This window comes from Pristiophorus japonicus, chromosome 3, assembly GCF_044704955.1.
Source record: "Pristiophorus japonicus isolate sPriJap1 chromosome 3, sPriJap1.hap1, whole genome shotgun sequence".
NCBI classification, from domain to species: Eukaryota; Metazoa; Chordata; class Chondrichthyes; family Pristiophoridae; genus Pristiophorus; species Pristiophorus japonicus.
The window spans coordinates 95,140,914-95,163,238 of NC_091979.1; the positions used below are offsets into that span (position 1 = coordinate 95,140,914).

The 22,325-nt window shown below is 43.6% G+C and overlaps 1 protein-coding gene across 11 annotated transcripts in view; it reads left to right on the top strand.

The window, feature by feature from the left end:
* The window catches only part of LOC139259802 (bromodomain adjacent to zinc finger domain protein 2B-like), a 441,395-nt gene that overhangs the window by 96,706 nt on the left and 322,364 nt on the right, over positions 1-22,325 (top strand). The window contains exon 1 of one of the 11 annotated variants that reach the window (XM_070875576.1): positions 11,162-11,253. The exons of the other annotated variants lie outside the window; for them this stretch is intronic. The gene's annotated coding sequence lies outside the window, so the exon portion shown is untranslated. Of the gene's footprint in view, positions 1-11,161; positions 11,254-22,325 lie in introns of those variants that run through there. 11 annotated transcript variants of the gene reach the window in all.

Genomic DNA, 22,325 nt, shown 5'->3' on the forward strand with positions numbered 1-22,325 from the left:
TAGACTCGCACCCTCCAAGTAATAAGTGACCTCCCTATTCTTCCTTCCACAATGTAATACCTCACATTTATCTGTGTTGAATTTCATTTGCCAATTATATATCCATTCTGCCAGTTTATTAATGTCCTCCTGTAATTTGTTGCAGTCCTCCTCAGTATTGACTATTGACCCAGTTTGGTGTCATCTGCAAATTTAGAAATTGTGTTTTTGATTCCAAAGTCTAAATCGTTAATATAACTTGTGAACTATATTAGTAACATAAAGTAATCTTTTAGTTGGCTTAGTTTAAATTAAAGCTTGTAATATTTGGAGAAAATCAGTGAGCTTTCACTGAGGTAGTAGTTGATACTATTAGCCTATTGATAAATATAGCCCTCCCTTGTAATAGTGCTTACTAAAACCTTTGTGGTTCTATATTTAATTTTCACCTTGGTTTCTCTTCTTTTCCCCCCCCCCACCCCCACCCCCACCCCTCTACAAAGCAAATGGAATCGAGCGGTTGCTTTAATCGGAGCTCATCAAAATTATATATAGTGCTTCTAAGGGGAGAACCCTTTTATAATATCTGAAGTTGTTTGTAGAACACTTCAAAAAGCGCATTATTCATGTTTTAAAATTTATTTTTATTTTGATTTAACAAATTAGAATTCGTATATACTGGCATAGGTTGAAAGGTCCCGAGGGTTCCGGTTAAGGGAGGTTCAATCTGTAGTTCCTTTACAGCAACACATCAAAAAATTTGTGTGTGTCATGTATGCAACCTTCATACAACTGTAACCATCATGTAACTGTAACCGTCATGCAACCACACTGTACACCGTATATATGTCCTGGAAATGCACACCTTGACCACAGGGAGTGAACTTGTGGGAGACACTCCTCACCTGGGCACTCGGGTATTTAAAGGGAGGTCCCACGCAGGGTCATCTCTTCTTAGTCCTGGAAATAAAGAAAGGTCACGCAGTGACCATGTCTGCAGTACATGCCTCGTGTGATTCAGTAGCAAGGTGTAGGGACATCACATTTGGCGATGAGAAACGGGAATCACCGAACCACGAGGATGGCCACCGGTAGCACAGAGGAACGTTACTGTGTGGGTGACGACTGGGACGACTTCGTTGAGAGACTCCAGCAGAGTTTTGTCACGAAGGACTGGCTGGGAGCGGCAGGGGCTGACAAGCGGAGGGTGCATCTACTGACTAGCTGCGGACCAAAGACGTATGCGCTGATGAAAGATCTGCTCGCACCCAAGAAGCCGGCGGACAAGTCCTTCGAAGAGCTCAGCCAGCTGGTCAGTGAGCATCTCAAACCGGCGAGTAGCGTACACATGGTCCGGCACCGGTTTTACACACACCGGTGTCGGGAGGGACAAAACATCTCTGACTTCGTTGCGGACCTGCGGCGCTTGGCCAGTCTCTAAGTTCACAGACGCCTGCAGGGTGGAGATGTTAAGGGATTTCTTCGTTGAGGGCATTAGTCATGCCGGGATTTTCGGGAAGCTCATCGAGACCAAGGACTTGACTTTAGAAAGGGCGGCGTTGATAGCTCAGACCTTCATGGCAGGGGAAGAGGAGACCAAGCTAATTTATGCGCGCAGCTCTGGTTCCAACGTGGCGATGGACCAGGGAGTTAACATTGTGAACGCGGCTCAGGACCCCGCAGGCAGGCAAGGGCATTTTGAAACCGGCCAGGCAGCAACAGACACTAGGGTGGGCCTGCAACAGGGACAATGAAAAGGGGATCGGCAATTCACGCCATCTCGAGGAACAATGCGTCCCGTGATGGGACCATTGACACCCACCATCAGAGTGCTTTGTCCCTTTGGTTGTTGCTATTAGAGAGGAATGCCTGGTAACAGCCCCATTGTTAACAATAACCTCAGCTCATGCTGGAGGTGTGGGGGTAGACATGCTACGAAAAGCTACAGGTTCAAGCAATTTATCTGTAGGAATTGCAACATCAGTGGACACTTGGCCAGAATGTGCAGGAAGGCTGTAGCGAGGCTAATCTACGAGACAGAGGAACCACACGAGGGGTCTGCAATGCAGGATGATGCTTGGGGCAAAGCCATGGATGCTGAAGTTCAGCGGGTTCATGTGGCTGACGTCCACAGCTCATATACCAAAACGCCACCCATGATAAGTTTTATTGAATAGCATCCCGGTGCGCATGGAGCTTGGACACAGGAGCCAGCCAGTCCCTTATGAGCGCCCAACAATTTGAGAGACTATGGCCACACAGAGCTAGCAGGCCAAAACTGGAACGCATTGACATGCAACTATGGATATACACCAAAGGGATCATCCCAGTGCTAGGCAGTGCAAACTTGGTAACGCATAATGGGTCAGAGAACCGGCTGCCACTCTGGATTGTCCCGGGAAACGGCCCCGCACTTTTGGGGAGGAGCTGCCGAGCCGAGATGAACTGGAAATGGGGGGATGTGCACGCCATTTCATCTGTGGAGCGAAGCTCATGCTCACGGGTCCTACCAGAAATTCGGCGCACTGTTTCAACCCGGTGTCGGGACTTTCAAGGGCACCAAAGTAGTGATACGCATCACCCCGGATGCCAGACCCAGTGCACCACAAAGCCAGAACGGTGCCGTATGTGATGCGTGAGAGAATTGAAAGTGAATTGGACAGGCTGCTCAGAGAGGGCATAATTTCGGCAGTTGAATTCAGTGACCGGGCAAGCCCCATCGTTCCTGTTCTCAAAGCGGATGGCTCGGTCAGGATTTGTGGCGACTACAAGGTCACCATCAACCGAGTGACACTGCAGGACCAATACCCGCTTCCGAGAGCGGAGGACTTTTTTGCCATGCTGGCAGATGGCAAGCTGTTCACCAAGTTGGACCTCACTTCAGCCAGTTCCTGAATCATGTAGGTTGAAGAATCCAAGCTTCTGACCACCATCACGACGCACAAGGGGCTATTTATCTACAACAGGTGTCCATTTGGCATTCGTTCGGCGGCCGCTATCTTTCAGAGAAATATGGAAAGCTTGCTTAAATCCATTCCTGGAACGATCGTATTCCAAGACGACATCCTAAACGGGTCGAGACACTGAGGAACACCTCCAAAACCTGGGGGAGGTGCTACGCCGACTGGACCAGGTAGGCTTGCGGTTGAAAAAGCCCAAGTGTGTGTTTTTGGCCCCAGAGGTCAAGTTTTTGGGCAGGAGAGTTGCTGCAAACGGGATCCGGCCCACCGAAGCTAAAACTGAGGCGATCCGCCGGGCGCCCAGACCCGGCAATACATCGGAGTTGCGATCATTCCTGGGACTTTTGAACTATTTCAGGAACTTTCTGCCGAACTTCAGCACATTGTTGGAGCCGTTACACGTGCTCTTGCGTAAAGATTGTGAATGGTTTTGGGAGGGGCAGTCAAGAACGCGCTTTCAATAGAGCGCGGAACCTCCTTTGTTCTAACAAGCTGTTGACCTTGTACGACCCCTGTAAAAACAAAAAACTGGTTTTAACGTGTGATGCATCATCCTATGGGGTTGGGTTCGTGTTGCAGCAGAGTAATGATGACAGCCGACTCCAACCGGTGACTTATGCCTCCAGGTCGCTCTCCCAGGCAGAGCGTGGATACGGCATGGTCGAAAAGGAAGCACTCGCTTGTGTTTACAGTGTGAAAAAGATGCACCAGTACCTTTTCGGTAGGCGGTTCGAGCTAGTAACGGACCACAAGCCGTTAACATCCCTGTTGTCCGACAGCAAGGCCGTCAATGCCAATGCGTCAGCTCGCGTACAGTGATGGGCTCTCACGCTGGCTGCGTATGACTATACCATACGGCACCGGCCAGGCACCGAGAATTGCGCTGACGCGCTCAGCAGGCTCCCACTGGCCACCATCGAGGGGGCGTCGGTGGCCGGGAATTGACTCGGACCTGGAACATTGTGTTCGCAGGTGCACGACGTGTGCCCAGCTGGGCAGTGCCCCCAGGGAGGCCCCACTCAGTCCGTGGCCCTGGCCCACCAGGCCATCGTCACGCGTTCACATAGACTACACAGGCCCGTTCATGGGAAAAATGTTCCTGATCGTTGTCTATGCATATTCTAAATGGATCGAGTGCATCATATTAAACTCGTGCACGACATCCATCACAGTGGAGAGTCTGCACACGGTTTTCGCGACCCACGGCTTGCTGGACATTCTGGTCAGCGACAATGGCCCGTGCTTCACCAGCCATGAATTCTCGGAGTTTATGTCGGGTAATGGTATCAAACACGTCCTGACAGCGCCGCTCAAGCCGGCTTCCAATGGCTAGGCGGAACCAGCGGTCCAAGTCATAAAACAGGGCTTGCTCTGTATCCAAGGACCCTCCCTTCGGCACCGCCTATCGTGCCTCCTGCTGGCCTACAGGTCCCGCCCGCATTCGCTCACGGGAGTCCCGCCAGCGGAACTACTCATGAAACGCACACTTAAAACGCGGCTGTCCCTCATTCATCCAGCCCTGGCAGACATTGTTGAGGGCAAGCGCCAGTCCCAAACCGAGTGCCATGATCGAAACACAAGGGGGAGGTGTATAGAAATCGATGACCCGGTATTAGTTCTTAACCATGCTTTGGGACCCAAGTGGCTTGAGGGCACCGTAATTGGCAAAGAGGGGAACAGGGTCATAGTGTCAGACTCAACAATGGGCAGATATGCCGCAAACACTTGGACCAAGTAAAGAAAAGGTTCAGCATAGACACTGAGGAACCTGAGGAAAAGCATGAGATGTTACCCACACCACTGCCAGTGGACGAGCAACAAGGACATTCACTAACATGCACAGTCCCTGCGGCCAGCCCGAACAGGCCGGAATCACCTCAGGTGACAGAGACACATGCCAAGGCTCAGCCACGAGAGAGCGTCGACCACCTGAGAGACTTAACCGTTGACACAAAAAGACGTGAGGGGGGAGGTGATGTCATGTATGCAACCTTCATACAACTGTAACCTTCATGTAACTAATTTTCATGCAACCACACTGTACACTGTGTATATGTCCTGGGAATGCACACCTTGACCACAGAGGATGAACTTGTGGGAGACACTCCTCACCTGGGCACTCTGGTATTTAAAGGGAGGCCCCATGCTGGGTCATCACTTCTTGGTCCTGGGAATAAAGAAAGGTCACGCACTGACCGTATCTGCAGTACATGCCTCGTGTGATTCAGTAGCAAGGTGCAGGACACCACAGTGTGTATAAAGCTTCAAGACACAGCATGTGACAAATAAGGAAAGTTAGTTATTTCTTGCACATTTAAATCCATTTTATAGTTGTACTAAAGATGTTATGATAACTGCATGGCATATAATGAATTAAATAGTGGTAGTAATGAAAAAATGTAAAACTGTGTTGTATAACTACCACAATAGTTGACTGCAGAAACCTAAATTTAAATATCTTGGTGGTTTGCCAAAGGTTTAAAAAAGCATTTACAGATGATGTACGGTATATTATTGTAATGTGTTTTGTATAAGTAATGAGTTTAATAATAGAAGTCTGCATTCAGTACAAGTGTTATAAATGCTGGTGTTGTGCTGAGATTTGCAATGTTAATTTTTTGTGAAAAGTGGACATTGTAAAATGTATAAATTAAGACATTGCATTTTTTTTAATATAACGCACTTGATTTGCAAACTGAAAAAAACCGCTCAGATTTACACTTGTATAATATCAGCTGTAGGGACTGGTGACAACTTACTTTACTGTTCGGTTTACATTTTATAACCGACTTTTAGAACCACACTCGCGTTGATTTTCCATGAAACTATGAAACCCAACTGTTAAAATTAGATGAATTATGATGGCGTAATATTGTTCTTGCTGCTGTGTATCACCAGCATATTGCCCAATAAAGCACTGTGTGACAATGACTTAATTATTGCAGTTCATTATATTTTTAAGGATGTTTTGAAGTACTGGTTACCTGCAAAGCATACTTTTCACCTTTAAAAGTGTGTCTGGATTGGTACTTAAAAAAAAAAAATCCTTTCACTGATGGCACACTGCTAGTAAAATTATTTATCTCCAGTAGAACAGTTCCTAATCAGAACAATTCCAACTTATTCCAAAACATTTAATAATTGTCAAAGGAGGAATTTTCTAAACATATTGGCCCGGATTTTGCAGTCAGCGGCGAAGGGACGGCGCTCACCATTCACCTTGAAAAAAGTTGCTTACGAAGTTTTAGTAGGCTCGAGAACGCAGACTTGGAAGTTTGAATCTTTGTGCCATCTACGGGGGATCTGTTGGGTCTGTGAACAGGGCAGGCAGCAGGGAAACTGATCAACCAATCAGATTGAATAATCCTTACAGCTGGCAAAGTAGGAAATATAAATTACATTTAAATCATTGTACAGAAAGCAAAATAAAGATTGGAGCATACACATGGGATTAAGGGAGAAATTTAAATAGCAAAATACAGACTTTTTAAGAATGTATTTTTAATTTTGTTTAAAAAATAAATCTGCAACATTTAAATTTTGTTCTGATGGCATGAGACGCCACACTTGTAAAATTAATTTTTCAGGGCCAGAAAGGTTGTTGAGTAATTATGACTTAGTACACCATTAAAAACGTAGTTACTCCTGCTTGAACAAGGCATGACTTTTCATCCATCTTTACAGCGAGAATAGTGGGTAATCAGTGATTTCTCTGTAGATTCTATCTGCGAAGACTGCAACAGCGCACCCTGTGGGGGAGCAGGGTATCTTTGACAGAAACCTCTGGATTTCTGCATTTAAATGCACATGTGCGGACACCAGAATTTGATGTCAGTTTTACCGAGCAATATGGCAATCGCTGACAGACTCGCTGTTATTACTCCTGCAAATGCTGAGCCATTGTCCCATTTTCATCGGGTTTGTGGCAGACTGTCTTAGATTTGCCATGCAAATCTGGGAAAATCTCTCTACAGCATGAAATTTAGCAACATAGTTTTTCTAGATATTAAGAAAGAACTAACGCATTTCATCATCATCGTCATCAAATGCGGTCCCTCGAAATCGAGGAAGACTTGCTTCCACTATAAAAGGGAGTTCTTAGATGACTGACCAGTCCAATATGGGAATTACAGTCTCTGTCACAGGTGGGATGGACAGTCGTTAAAGGAAAGGGTGGGTGGGACTGGTTTGCCGCATGCTCCTTCCGCTGCCTGCGCTTGGTTTCTGCGTGCTCTCGGCGACGAGACTCGAGGTGCTCAGCGCCCTCCCGGATGCTTCTCCTCCACTTAGAGTGGTCCTTGGCCAGGGACTCCCAGGTGTCGTTGGGGATGTTGCATTTTATCAAGGAGGCTTTGAGGGTGTCCTTGAAACGTTTCCTCTGCCCTCTGCCCTTGCCGTGCAGGAGTTCCGAGTAGAGCGCTTGCTCTGGGAGTCTTGTGTCAGGCATGCGAACAATGGTGGCCCACCCAGTGGAGCTGATTGAGTGTGGTCAGTGCTTCGATGCTGCATCTTTCAGAAATATCTGAAACCGACTTGCTTTTTAGTGCAGCCACTGTTATGTTGGTGAACACAAATTTACACAAGGTAATACCTCACAAGTTTGGGCCACTTCTCACAAGGCATATTGTCCGAATCCCAGCTCAGCACCAACATTTCTAAACCAGTCTGAGGTTGGATTCAATAAAGGAGAGTTTTCATAGAATTTATAAATTACAACACAGAAGGAGGCCATTTTGCAGTACCTATGCTGATCCTGAGGCTCTTTCCTGTAACCCCATTCCCCTCAAATCCTGTTATATTCCTCTTTTAAAATGCATATCCCCATCCCTTTTAAATTATGTTTAGTCTCTGCCTCAATGACCACTTGTAGTGAAGCATCCCACTACTGGTGTTCAGTTCAAAATCTTCCTTCTCCCTTCCCTTTTCGTTCTTGTGAGAATCCTGAGTTTCCGACCCTTTATTCCCCATTCACCCACCAGTGGAAGCAATCTTTCACTTGGCTGCTCCTCTCGGCACTGCTCCCACTCTCCTTGCAGCTGCTGTTGCTTCTCCTGGCTCTGCAGGAAATAACCCTCACCTATTTCTCGGTCTCCCTCTCTTCCCCCACCCCCCCCCCCCCACCCTAGTGTCACTCTCTTTCTCTCGACTTCCAATCACACACACACTCTTACCCCCTGCAAACCCCAATCGCCTGCTCCCTAGATCTTGTTCATCCTCTTCCAACCAGTCTCACACCTCTCCTCACTCCATGTCTCTCTCTCTCATTCTCTCTCTCTCATTCTCTCTCTCTCCCCCCCCTCTCCCCTTGCCCTCAGAATTACAGCTGTTTCTCCCCTAAACTAGGGCCAACTCCCTGTGGTGGCAGGGGGAGGTGATGTTTCTGAGTTGCACAGTCTTCCATGGCGACAGCTGATGATCTCGTTTTGTGTGTTGGGTTGGGAGGCTCTACTGTGGCAAGACATTAATGTGCGACGTTCTCCTCAGCTGCTACCAGTAGTCAGGGAGACTCTTGGACAATCTGGGGAGCTGGCAACCCTAGGATGTCTGCAGATCTCTAACTTAGCCTGTGGTTCAGGTTAACTCTTTCCAGAAGAGTCATCAACATTTTGTGGTCTACAGTCCTTGGGCCGTGACAAAAAATGGTTAAAATATAAGTGGTAGAATGCATTCTTCTTTTGTGCGCTTTGTAGCAAGCAGAAACCTCAATCCATCAACCTTATCTAAAGTTTACAGGCAAACCTTGGACACATTGCAACTACAAGGAACTGCAAAGTAGTATATGGAACAATTTGTACGCTTTCATTAAGCACTACTGTTTAAATTCATTGTGTGCAGATGATTTACATTTTGGCAGCTCTGTCCTAATCAGGGTCTAGGTTTGCTCTCGAGTCCTCCTTGTTCTAATGTCGAGACTGAAGGATCATCTGTGACAAAAATAAACCATTTTTGTCAATAATGTGTTCCAGTATTGGCGGCTTTCTTCCTGTCATGGGAGTTATTGAATTAACAACTTGGATTTATATAGTGTCTTTCACAACCAATGAAATTCCTGTACTTTTGAAGTGTAGTCACTGCTGTAATGTAGGGAAACGTGGCAGCCAATTTTGCGTTCCGCAAGGTCCCACAAACAGCAAATGATCAAATAATTTGTTTTAGTGATGTTGTTGAAGAGGTAAATGTTGTCCGGATTAACTTCCCATATCATTGAACAGTGCTTTGGGATATTTTATGTCCATCAAAGATTGCAAATGGGGTCTCAGTTTAACGTCCCATCCAACAGTGCAGCACTCCTTCAGTACTGTTCTGATATGTAAGCTGAGGTTACGTGCTCAAGTCTCCAGAGATGCAAGAATGCTACCACTGAGCCAAGTTTAAAAACTAGGTTCACTTCTAGATAATTGTCCAACTTGTTTTTAAAAACAACAATAACCAGAATATAAATGTTTTGTCTGTCCAGATGTTAATTCAATTCAAATACATGAATTTTATGCTTTTTATTTGCATCTATGTTTGATGGCTCTTTTGGAGTTTGAGACAATTTAAATCTCCTTTGTCCGAGTTATATTATTTGAAAATTATTTCATGGTCTGTCTTGTTAAAGTTGAGTGGCCTGCCCATCTCTCCAATAGGTTTAGACAGACTAGAGAGTCTCAAAACTGTTACGTAAAGGTTCAGCTACCTTCTGTTCCATCCAATTTACATTACAGTTTAGCATAGCTAACATGGCTTTTTATTTTCTGTTTTCTAAGGAAAGATAGTTAAGCCTGTAGCTAGTGTAAATTATCTAAGGTTATATGTTTTTCATGATGCAGCCTTATTATGTCCAGTTAACATTATTTAAGGCTCTGCCCTTATTACATACTTTATACCACATCATAGATGGCAAAAGAAGTCTTAAAGGGAGATTGTACCTCACAATTTTCAATGAATGTTACAAACATCTCAGATCTTTTCCTCTGCTGTATGGAGGAAGACTTCATTTGAAAAATGAAGGCTACCCCATAAGGTAGGTAATTCTCCCGTTTACAATAATATTATTCATCTATAATGCCCGTTATGTATGGTAGTTGGACTACTCTGATCAAAATAACTAAATCACATCAACCTCAACCATATCAGACTAATTACAATTTTTAATCCCTTTAACTAGTGTATTTTTGAACTCTTCAGTATTAAATAATAGTTTTCAACTTTTTAAATCAGGTTTCCTTGGCCGTATTCTGATTATTTTCCCTATTTTGACATTTTCATTTAGCACTCTGCTTACTATTTTTCCTTGTGATTTAGTTTTTCCTAGCATTAGGATGGCAAAGTTATTTCTATACTACTTTTTCATTCTAAATGCAGAGGTCTTTATAACTGTTAGCGAATATTATTAAACCGTCCCCGAAGAAGAAACAGTGTTGTTTCATTTAATGGGCACACAATTGTAAGTAGATTGTCTTAGTTCTGGATTTCTATAGGAAGGCAGTCAAAGTTATATTGCGGAGGATTTTGTGTGGTATCAGGTGCAGCTCCATGTTGTGACACGCATCTGGTTTACCTGCTTGAGTTCCTATTCATATATACAAGCTCATCAGTGTGCTGACTGCTCCACCTGCCTTTTAGTTGTTTCCAGGAAATCATGATGTGTGAACAGCAGGAAGTATTGCTTTGACCTCACAGACAGTATCTCATTACAATAATTGCTAATCTCTGAATAAGACAGCCATGTTTTGCGTGTGAGGCAAGATGGTGTGGTGAAGACCAGCTGCCCTAGAAATCTTTAAAATATACAAGGAACGCGTTAGATTGTGCTTCATTTTGAACTGCCTTTTTTCTAATAACAGAGTTGTCTCTTGTGTGTTTGTGACCTCAAAGGTCAGTAGCTGTTGGCAATACAGTATGTATTCGTTCCTTCATTCATACAAACTGAAAAACAACACGGTCTGTTACGAGAGCTGTCACTACTGTGCAGTGGAAGGATAATGGCTACTTCCTGATTAAACCATCGTTTATGCAGCTGATATTAAATAACTGCTTGTTCCTCAAGAGATTACAGTATACGGATGTGTTCCTGTCCTTTTTTTTTAAAAGCAAAGAAGTCATTTCTACATATGTACTTTTTTAAAATTGAGGGCAACAGTAAGTCAAGAAGAACTAAAAGACTGAAATGCCAAAACCAGCAATGAAGTGAAGAAAGTCATTTTTTTTTTTTAAAACCTTGGTTAAATTGGGAAAGTTTCAAAAATATGCAATGAAACTGATACTGCAGCATACTACCTAGATATGCTGTGAAAGCATTTTCTCCAAGAGCTGCTGGTGTGGTTGACAGGTACTGTACTTTACCCAAAAATTGGGCAAATCTTTACAATATTTCTTGCAGCAGATGTAGCATTTAATACGTTGTATACGTGACTTATTTTTCACTTAAATGTTTTTAAAAGAAAATATTTCAGAAATAATTTTGATAATTGGAAATAATTAACAATAGCAACCCTAGGAATAATGATGTTTACAGTGAACATTTTGTTTCTGTTTTTCTTTAGTAGAGTCTTTTACATCTTTCTTCCACCTCTGCCATCATACACATTTGCCCTGCCCCCTCTTCTCAAGGTAATGACTCCTGTTCATGTATGGTTCCACAGGTACCAGAAGCCCTCTGGTATTTTGCCCAAGTATAGGTGTGAGCCTAAGTAATGTTGATGGACTATTCAACACTCGGGGCATCACCGCAGTGTTGACCCTGTTCTTATTGATTTCTCATTCTCCCTCCTCCCCAAAGGTACAACTGCCCCTTCCCCCACTGTGATCCACCAACTAATCAGCTAAAGTAATTTTTCTGGACAAAATATTGCCAAATTGATTATTTGATTGTTTTGGCACAAAACTTTAATGAGTGAAAAGATTCAAAAATGTACAGTAGAACATAATGTAATAAATATCCTGTGTGTAGCTTGGCAACAATGATCTTTAGTCATAAATTTGCCAAAATAGTAATAAATAAAACCAGTAACTTCCCTCCCGCAGTTGAGGCCTTTTTTTTGTTGGTGAGTAGCATTGTGAGATGGCAGATGGTGTCATTGTGTTTTGTGACGTTAAATGTGCGCTACGTCAAGAGTTTGGCCTTGCTTAGAGTCTTTGTAAATTGAGGCCTGAGTTTTTCTCATGGATCTAATGGCCCTTCAGCTAGTAGAAAGAGAACACTGGTAATGAGAAGTTTATAATAAATTATACATTTTCTATTTTTAAACACTGCCTTAGTTTGAGTTTTAATTTTTTTGAACGATTGAAATTTGACTTGTTTACTATGATAAATTGGAAAGTACTGCTGTTTTACAAACACATTTTCCTTTTGCTCATCATACTTTAAACAACACTGTAAATTTTGGATTATAAGTAAATGTATTCCATGATATTTAAAGATGGATGTAAAGGTCTGACTTTTATGCTTGGATTTCCTATTTAGGATTTTTTTAAACTTGGGACAGTGCCTGTTTACATCAGGTTAAATTGTATGTGTTTTTTTTGGTCTTGCTTTATGAAATTTTAGATATGTGCTTTGTTTTTATTTGCTTCTTCAACAAAAAGCTTGTACTTAAGCTCCAAGAAGCAATGACTTTGGACATAGACATGCATGCAGTGGGTAGGGATGGGTGTTTATTTTCTTATTGTTTTATTTAATGCAACTACTGGTCCCAATTTGCGAGCAAATTCAAGGCAGAGAAGATTGTATCAGAGGTCTGCATTTGTATAAAAGTAATGCTTTACTAAAGAGCAGCAAATTAAAAACACATGGATTCCTAGCTGTAAAATATAATAGAAAGAAAGACTTGCATTTCTATAGCGCCTTTCACGATCACCAGATGTTTCTCAGCGTTTTACAACCAATGAAGTACTTTTGGAGTGTAGTCACTGTTGTAACGTGGCAGCCAATTTGCGCACAGCAAGCTCCCACAAACAGCAATGTGATAATTAGCAGCCAATCTGTTTTGGTTATGTTGATTTGAGGGATAAATATTTGCCAGGACACAGAGGATAACTCCCCTGCTAATCTTCGAAATAGTGCCATGGGATCTTATGTATCCATGTGTGAGGGCAGATGGGGCCTCAGTTTAACGTCTCATCCGACAGTGCAGCATTCCCTCAGCACTGCACTGGAGTGTCAGCCTAGATTTATGTGCTCAAGTCCCTGGAGTGGGATTTGAACCTACAACTTTCTGATTCCGAGGCGAGAGTGCTACCCACTGAGCCACAGCTGAAACTGGTCAGTGTACAGAACTTTGTGAAAGTTAGAAACATGACTGAGGACAAAATGGAACAGACTGGAAGCTTCTTTTGAATACCAGAAAGCATACAATTTTGGTTGTAGAATTTCGTAGGAGAAATTTAGTCTTTAAGCTTTTTTGCTGATGTTGGGGTGTGACCTAAATACCCTCTAATGATGCATACCTTGGCTCAATTGACCTTCTCTGTTAGAGAGGGCAGGGGACTGCCTCTGAGGCAACAAGAATGCATTTTTGGCCAGGCTTCAGGAGCTAAATGCAAGTAACCCAATGCAGACTAATTTTTTCTCCTTGGTTCAGTGCAACTGAGATTGGCAGTGAAGGATTGAACCTGCATTATGAGTTTTAATAAAAATTGTAGATGCATATAAACCATATTTGCATGACAGTCTGGCAAGAAACTGTAATAAACAATGGTATTCTTAAAATAAAGATAATGTGTCAGAGCACGATAATTGTACAGGCAAACCATATTCTAATTAGTTAGAAACCCCTCATCATCAGTGCCCTAGTTGAAATTTCAAGAACCTTGATATAGTAACTTGCAGCGAGAACTGCAGTACTTTTGCTTCCTTCCGTGAATCTGTACTGAGCTTTGCCTGTAGTTTTCTCGAACCAGTAGCTGTTGGTGTGCTTTCTTTACTGTACATTGCTGCACAATTTTTATTGTGTTCGACTCTAAGTTTCAGTTTAAAAAGTAACCTGAGCACTTAGTTGAAGTCTTTCAATGGGTAGATTATGTGAACAGGGGGACGGGGTGGAGAATATAGAATCTTGTCCAATAAAACCAAAACATTTTCCTCCCCTATTTCTCTTCTCTGCACATGTTTTTTTTTTCTGTAGAACTTAACCACAATTGCTAGCAGGAAGGTTCTGTTTACTGTGGTTTCTTGAGTATTTTGACTCCATGGTTTTGCAGGACATATAAAATGTGCATTTACACAGACTTGGAGATTGCCTCAAATAAATATTTATTAAAATCTGGTATAAATTAAGTGTACGACTTGTTAGAAAGGCTAGAAAATGTAATAATTTATCCAGTTATCACTCTTGCTAAAGTTCGCAGTTACTGAGGTTTGCAGTGACTGAGGTTATTTGACCTGGACTCAACTCAATGGTACATTTTTCCTTCCACCACTGCTTCCCATAATGCATCTCCAAGGTTCATAAATTTACACAATGATTTACTTAGCTACAATTGAATTGATGCATCTTTTGCCCAGCTATAGTGTAATAGTGCAAACGTCAACACTCATTGTGATTCACTGGTGAACAAAAGTTGCAGATATTGCAGAAACGTAGGAAATTCTGCACAGCGAGGCTGGTTGGAGTAAATATAATTGTAGATGTTTGAGACTTTTACTTTTCAATAGAAATACAACAAATTAAAAAGTGTCTAAGTATATTTGCATCAATAAAGACTGAATCGCAAATCTATTGTTGCTTCACTTCACAATAAATGCAGATATGTTTAAATCATTTTTTTAGTGTATGGTGTGCTGCAAGTATGTGTGCTTTCTTAGTTTGCCCAGGAGTTGCTCCATTCTTTTTTGGAGCAACTAGATTTTATTGGAGTTTATTAAAAATTGCAATTCTGCCCATTTAATTTGTTCCAGTGTAAGTGAGTTAATTAGGTATTTTTTTTTAGTTTCGTGTTTTTTTTTCAAAAGGGGGTGTTGCCAGCCACTTGCGCCTCCTTTGGCCATTTAAGCAAGTTTAGACAGCTAAAAGTTACTCCAAACTAACTTAGGCCAGTGTATGTGGCCACTTGTGTCCGCAAAGAAAAACCTCGTGAGCTAAGAAATCAGCGCAGGTAGTCAGAGAAGGGATTGGGGGGGCGGGCGGGAGGGAAGAAGGGAAATGAGAGGACCTTGCAAAGCACTAAACACCTTCACAACAACATTAAAGAAGCACAAATACATTTAAAGCACTAAACAATGCACAAAAATAAGCATTCAATAACAAATAAAAAATACAAGAAAGCTGAGAGGACCGGCACCTAGTACCAAGACTTACAAAGCACTAAACAACTAGATTAAAGATGCATTGGTAAACTAGCAAATACATTATAGCAAGTCCTGTAAATAAGAGTTTCAGCCAAACTATTTTACAGAATTCCTTTTGAAAGCAGATGAAGAGTAAACTTGAATGTAAATCAAACAAGAATTTAGGACCACATAATCAATCAATGAATAAATAAACAAATAAAAAATAGAAGTCCTACCTTCAGCAAAGCTTTACTGCAGAAAAACACTAGCAGCTGGGTACTGTTGCACAGAGTCTGTACCGTCTCCTGCCCAGCTGCCGGCCAAATGGACAGTCCGGCTGGTGGGTGGGAGGGACCACCAGCGGCAGGAGACTGCAGCCCTGGGACCCTTGGGTTTAGTCCCCAGTACTGGGAAGGGAGCATCAGCCCTGGTCGGCATTTAGAAAGGCTGGGGGAATGCCGTCGATTGGGAGACCTGGGGGGCGGGGGGGGGGGGAGGTGGGTGAGGGGAAGCTAGCGGTTGGGCAGGGAGGCCTGTGAGCGGGCGGGATGGGGTGGTGGGGGGGGGGGGGCAGGGCCTCCACGTCCCTGGCCATGCCAGGTTCTTTGACTGATTTTGGTCTCCGACACACCTCCCCTGGCTGTTGGATGGGTACATAAGAACATAACAACATAAGAATTAGAAACAGGAGTAGGCCATCTAGCCCCTCGAGCCTGCTCCACCATTCAACAATATCATGGCTGATCTGGCCATGGACTCAGCTCCACTTACCCGCCCACTCCCCATAACCCTTAATTCCCTTATTGGTTAAAAATCTATCTATCTGTGACTTGAATACATGCAGTGAGCCAGCCTCAACTGCTTCCTTGGGCAGAGAATTCCACAGATTCACAACCCTCTGGGAGAAGGAATTCCTTCTCAACTTGGTTTTAAATTGGCTCTCCCGTATTTTGAGGCTGTGCCCCCTAGTTCTAGTCTCCCCTACCAGTGGAAACAACCTCTCTGCCTCTATCTTGTCTATCCCTTTCATTATTTTAAATGTTTCTATAAGATCATCCCTCATCCTTCTGAACTCCAACGAGTAAAGACCCAGTCTACTCAATCTATCATCATAAGGTAACCCCCTCATCTCCGGAATCAGCCTAGTGAATCGTCTCTGTACCCTCTCCAAAGCTAGTATATCCTTCCTTAAGTAAGGTGACCAAAACTGCACGCAGTACTCCAGGTGCGGCCTCACCAATACCCGAGACAGTTGCAGAAGGACCTCCCTGCTTTTGTACTCCATCCCTCTTGCAATGAAGGCCAACATTCCATTCGCCTTCCTGATTACCTGTTGCACCTGCAAACTAACTTTTTGGGATTCATGCACAAGGACCCCCGGGTCCCTCTGCACCGCAGCATGTTGTAATTTCTCCCCATTCAAATAATATTCCCTTTTACTGTTTTTTTTTTTCCCAAGGTGGATGACCTCACACTTTCCAACATTGTATTCCATCTGTCAAACCTTAGCCCATTCGCTTAACCTATCTAAATCTCTTTGCAGCCTCTCTGTGTCCTCTACACAACCCGCTTTCCCACTAATCTTTGTGTCATCTACAAATTTGGTTACACTACACTCCGTCCCCTCTTCCAGGTCATCTATGTATATTGTAAACAGTTGTGGTCCCAGCACCGATCCCTGTGGCAGACCGCTAACCACCGATTTCCAACCCGAAAAGGACCCATTTATCCCGACTCTCTGCTTTCTGTTAGCCAGCCAATTCTCTATCCATGCTAATACATTTCCACTGACTCCGCGTACCTTTATCTTCTGCAGTAACCTTTTGTGTGGCACCTTATCGAATGCCATTTGAAAATCTAAATACACCACATCCATCGGTACACCTCTATCCACCATGCTCGTTATATCCTCAAAGCATTCCAGTAAATTAGTTAAACATGATTTTCCCTTCATGAATCCATGCTGCGTCTGCTTGATTGCACTATTCCTATCTAGATGTCCCGCTATTTCTTCCTTAATGATCGTTTCAAGCATTTTCCCCACTACAGATGTTAAACTAACCGGCCTATAGTTACCTGCCTTTTGTCTGCCCCCTTTTTTAAACAGAGGCGTTACATTAGCTGTTTTCAAATCCGCTGGTACCTCCCCAGAGTCCAGAGAATTTTGGTAGATTATAACGAATGCATCTGCGATAACTTCCGCCATCTCTTTTAATACCCTGGGATGCATTTCATCAGGACCAAGGGACTTGTCTACTTTGAGTCCCATTAGCCTGTCCAGAACTACCCCCCCTAGTGATAGTGATTGTCTCAAGGTCCTCCCCACATTCCTGTGACCAGCAATTTCTGGCATGGTTTCTGTGTCTTCCACTGTGAAGACCGAAGCAAAATAATTGTTTAAGGTCTCAGCCATTTCCACATTTCCCATTATTAAATCCTCCTTCTCATCATCTAAGGGACCAACATTTACTTTAGTCACTCTTTTCCGTTTTATATATCTGTAAAAGCTTTTACGATCCGTTTTTATGTTTTGCGCAAGTTTACCTTCGTAATCTATCTTTCCTTTCTTTCTTGCTTTCTTAGTCATTCTTTGTCGTTTAAAATTTTCCCAATCTTCTATTTTCCCACTAACCTTGGCCACCTTATACACATTGGTTTTTAATTTGATACTTTCCTTTATTTCCTTGGTTATCCACGGCTTGTTATCCCTTCTCTTACCGCCCTTTTTCACTGGAATATATTTTTGTTGAGCACTATGAAAGAGCTTAAAAGTCCTCCACTGTTCCTCAATTGTGCCACCGTTTAGTCTTTGTTTCCAGTCTACTTTAGCCAACTCTGCCCTCATCCCACTGTAGTCCCCTTTGTTTAAGCATAGTACACTCGTTTGAGACACTACTTCCTCACCCTCAATCTGTATTACAAACTCAACCATACTGTGATCACTCATTCCGAGAGGATCTTTTACTAGGAGATCGTTTATTATTCCTGTCTTATTACACAGGACCAGATCTAAGATAGCTTGCTCCCTTGTAGGTTCTGTAACATACTGTTCTAAGAAACAATCCCGTATGCATTCTATGAATTCCTCCTCCAGGCTACCCCGTGCGATTTGATTTGACCAATCGATATGTAGGTTAAAATCCCCCATGATTACTGCCGTTCATTTTTCACATGCCTCCATTATTCCCTTGATTATTGTCCGCCGCACCATGAAGTTATTATTTGGGGGCCTATAAACTACGCCCACCAGTGACTTTTTCCCCTTACTATCTCAAATCTCCACCCACAATGATTCAACATTTTGTTCATTAGAGCCAATATCGTCTCTCACAACTGCCCTGATATCATCCTTTATTAACAGAGCTACCCCACCTCCTTTCCCTTCTTGTCTATCTTTCCGAATTGTCAGTTACCCCTGTATGTTTAATTCCCAGTCTTGGCCACCCTGCAACTACGTTTCTGTAATGGCCACCAAATCATACCCATTTGTAATGATTTGTGCCGTCAACTCATTTACTTTATTTCGAATGCTGCGTGCGTTTAGGTAGAGTGTTTTAATACTAGTTTTTAAACCATGATTTTTAGTTTTGACCCCTCCTGCAGCCCCTTTACATTCAGTGGCCCTTTTCGCTTTTTGCCTTGGGTTTCTCTGCCCCTCCACTTTTACTCATCTCCTTTCTGCCTTTTGCTTTTGTCTCCTTTTTGTTTCCCTCTGTCTCCCTGCATTGGTTCCCATCCCCCTGCCATATTAGTTTAACTCCTACCCAACAGCACTAGCAAACACTCCCCCTAGGACATTGGTTCCGGTCCTGCCTAGATGCAGACTGTCCGGTTTGTACTGGTCCCACCTCCCCCAGAACCGGTTCCAATGCCCCAGAAATTTGAATTCCTCCCTGCTGCACCATTGCTCAAGCCACATATTCATCTGAGCTATCCTGCGATTCCTACTCTGACTAGCACGTGGCACTGGTAGCAATCCTGAGATTACTACTTTTGAGGTCCTACTTTTTAATTTAGCTCCTAGCTCCTTAAATTCATCTCGTAGGACCTCATCCCTTTTTTTACCTATATCGTGGGTACCAATGTGCACCACAACAACTGGTAGGCCACAGCTGGCATCCGCTATCAAGAGGGGAGTTGACATCGGAAAGGGTGGGGGGAGGCATGTCCGATTGTGGGGGGAGTTGGCTGATTACGGGGGTCTGATCACTGGTGGTTTACAGGTAAGGCGGCCATAGAAGGCCCCACACCAGTCTCTGCCCTACTGCACTCCTGCACCATGGTTGTCGCTGGCATCTTCCTATTAATTCGTTTACACCCGCTAATACAAGACAATCAACTCATCTTAACAACATGCCTCTGCCTGGGGGCCTTAACTACCCTATTTACTGCCACATGTGCACTCACCCAAAACGACATTAAAAAAAGCGTTGCCTTCTCATCATCAAACCAACTGGGCCTAATAATAGTTACAATCGGACTAAATCAGCCCCAACTTGCGTTTCTTCACATTTGCACCCATGCTTTCTTTAAGGCAATACTTTTTCTTTGCTCGGGCTCAATTATCCACAGCTTAAGTGACGAACAAAACATTTGAAAAATGGGTGGATTACATAAACTCTTGCCATTTACCTCATCCTCCTTAACTATCGGAAGCCTGGCCCTTACGTGCATGCCTTTCCTGTCTGGATTTTTTTCAAAAGATGCTATTATTGAGTCTATAAACACTTCCCACTTAAATGTCTGAGCCCTGATCTTAACCCTTATTGCCACCGTGTGGCTGGATAAGGCAGTGGGCCGCCAATGAGGGAGTCCATTCGGCCAGGGCTAGGGGCGGCTTGCTTCAGGCCCCTCCCACACAGCCTGCAGAGATTGTGGGGGCGAGGAAGGACTGCGCATGCACGCACACTCTTGTGCTGCGCGACGCCAAGGGCCTGCAATGTTCCAGCAGCGGGGAGAATACCGAGGTCAGTTTTAGACACGGTTTTTCTTCGACAAATGGAGGTGCGCCGTTCTAAGCGGGGGAGGGTGCAAACTTGGTCCCTTAATGTGGAGTTCTTATTTTAAGGAGAATTGTTAATGGATGAATTTAAAGCCTTCTTAACAGTGCTTCATTGATTATTGTACAAGTGCATTGAACCATTGCAATATCTTGGGGACCTGCTCATTTTACATGATACAGTAAGATATGTGTTACAGTACATGTCCTAGTGTATACCAGGATGTAATCGGAAGGGAGGATCTATATCCATGTCTAATGTTGTATGTCAGTGTTGTAACCGCCTTGTGCAGTATGATGCTAAGCCCTGTAACAACAACTTGTGTTTATATAGTACCGTTAACGTAGTAAAATGTCCCATGACGCTTCACAAGAGCATTATCAAACATATTTTGATACTGAGCCACGTAAGAATATATTGGGACAAGTGAGCGAAAGCTTGGTGAAAGAGGTAGGTTTTGAGGAGCAAGAGGTTTAAGAATGGAATTCCTGAGCTTAGGGCCTAGGCAGCTGAAGGCACAGCCGCCAATGATAGAGCGAACAAAATCGGAAGACCAGGTTTGATGACTGATTTATACTGAGTGACGATTGGCCTCTGTATTTTAGGTGGAGGGAAGAGGGGAGCATATCAAACAGGTTGACACTCCTAATTGCTTTCCTATAACAACTGCTGATTACAGTTGATTATCTTCCTGGGAGAGGGGAAGGTAAGCTGGATTCATTTGGGCTGAGTTGCCTGCAATTTGACATACCTGCCAATGAAAGATTGAAACAGCATTGATCCTCTTTGGCTAACTCGACAATCCAAGACCTGAAACAGTGAAGTCCGCAGTACTCTCGAGCATTGTTAATGGTTGACCAACCAACCTGTCTCATCAATGGTCTCTGCAAGGATATAGCTATCACTGATACCTTGGATTCTTTCTGCTCAGCTGTAGATAACGTGCAAGTTCTGATGTGTCAGGTCGTCCTGGGTGGACAAGCAATGGGAAAATGATCAGTAGGCTGTGCTGATGAACTGTGTGGGGTGCCATTAGGCTCAAGTCCTGGAGTGTTCTTGTGCACAATTTAAGTTCCCTCAGTCTTTGCTCTTTGCAACCTGACTTAGGCGCTCCAGGCTTCAGTAAGAGGGGTGTGGAGAATGTAAATTCTATATCGGGCAAATATTGTACTTTTGTAGATTTCTCAAACTCCATTTAGAGATTCTTAACTTTGGTGAAAGGTTTCTGTGCAGATTGGACACATGGATGACATAAAATGTGTGATGAGGACCAGATCAGGCCTAGCCATGGTGTCTTAATGGTATAATATCCTCTCACCTCTCATAGCCAAGGCTCACACACAAGTTATCACTTGGGTGAGGGCTGGTGACACCTGCTGAAGTATAACACTAACTTGCATTTACATAGCGCTTTTAACATTGCAAAACGTCCCAAAGCATTCCCAGAAGCATAATGGGAGAATTAAAAATTGACACTAAGCCAAAGAAAGAGTCATTATGACAGGTGACCAATGCTTGGTCAAAGAGGGTAGGTATTAAGCAATGTCGGTCTGACATCCAGTACTGGATGAGCAGAAATTTCTTCCAACTAAATATTGGGATGATCGAAGCTATTGTCTTTGGTCCCCGCTACAAATTCCATTACCTAGCTATCAATTCCATCCCCTAGCCACCAATTCCATCCCTCTCCTTGGCAACTGTCTGTGAGACTGAACCAGACCTTTTGCAACGTTGGTGTCGTATTTGACCCCAAGATGAGCTTCCGACCACATATCTACACCATCACCAAAACTGTCTACTCCCGCATCCGTAACATTTGCCCGATTGCGCCCCTGTCTCAGCTCAACTGCTGCAAAAACCCTCATCCATGTCTATGTTATGACTATTCCAATGCTCTTCTGGCCAGCCTCCTATCTTCCAACCTACATAAACTTCACCTCATCCAAAACTCTGCTGCCCGTATTCTAAATCTCACCAAGTCCCATTCACCCATCATCCTTGTGCTCGCTGACCTACATTGGCTTCCGGTCCAGCAATGCCTCCATTTCTCTCTCTTCAGGTTCTCTCTCCTCCGGTACTGACCCCCTCTCCCTCAAATTTGCCTTCATCGCCCCTCTCCTCAATAAAACCAAC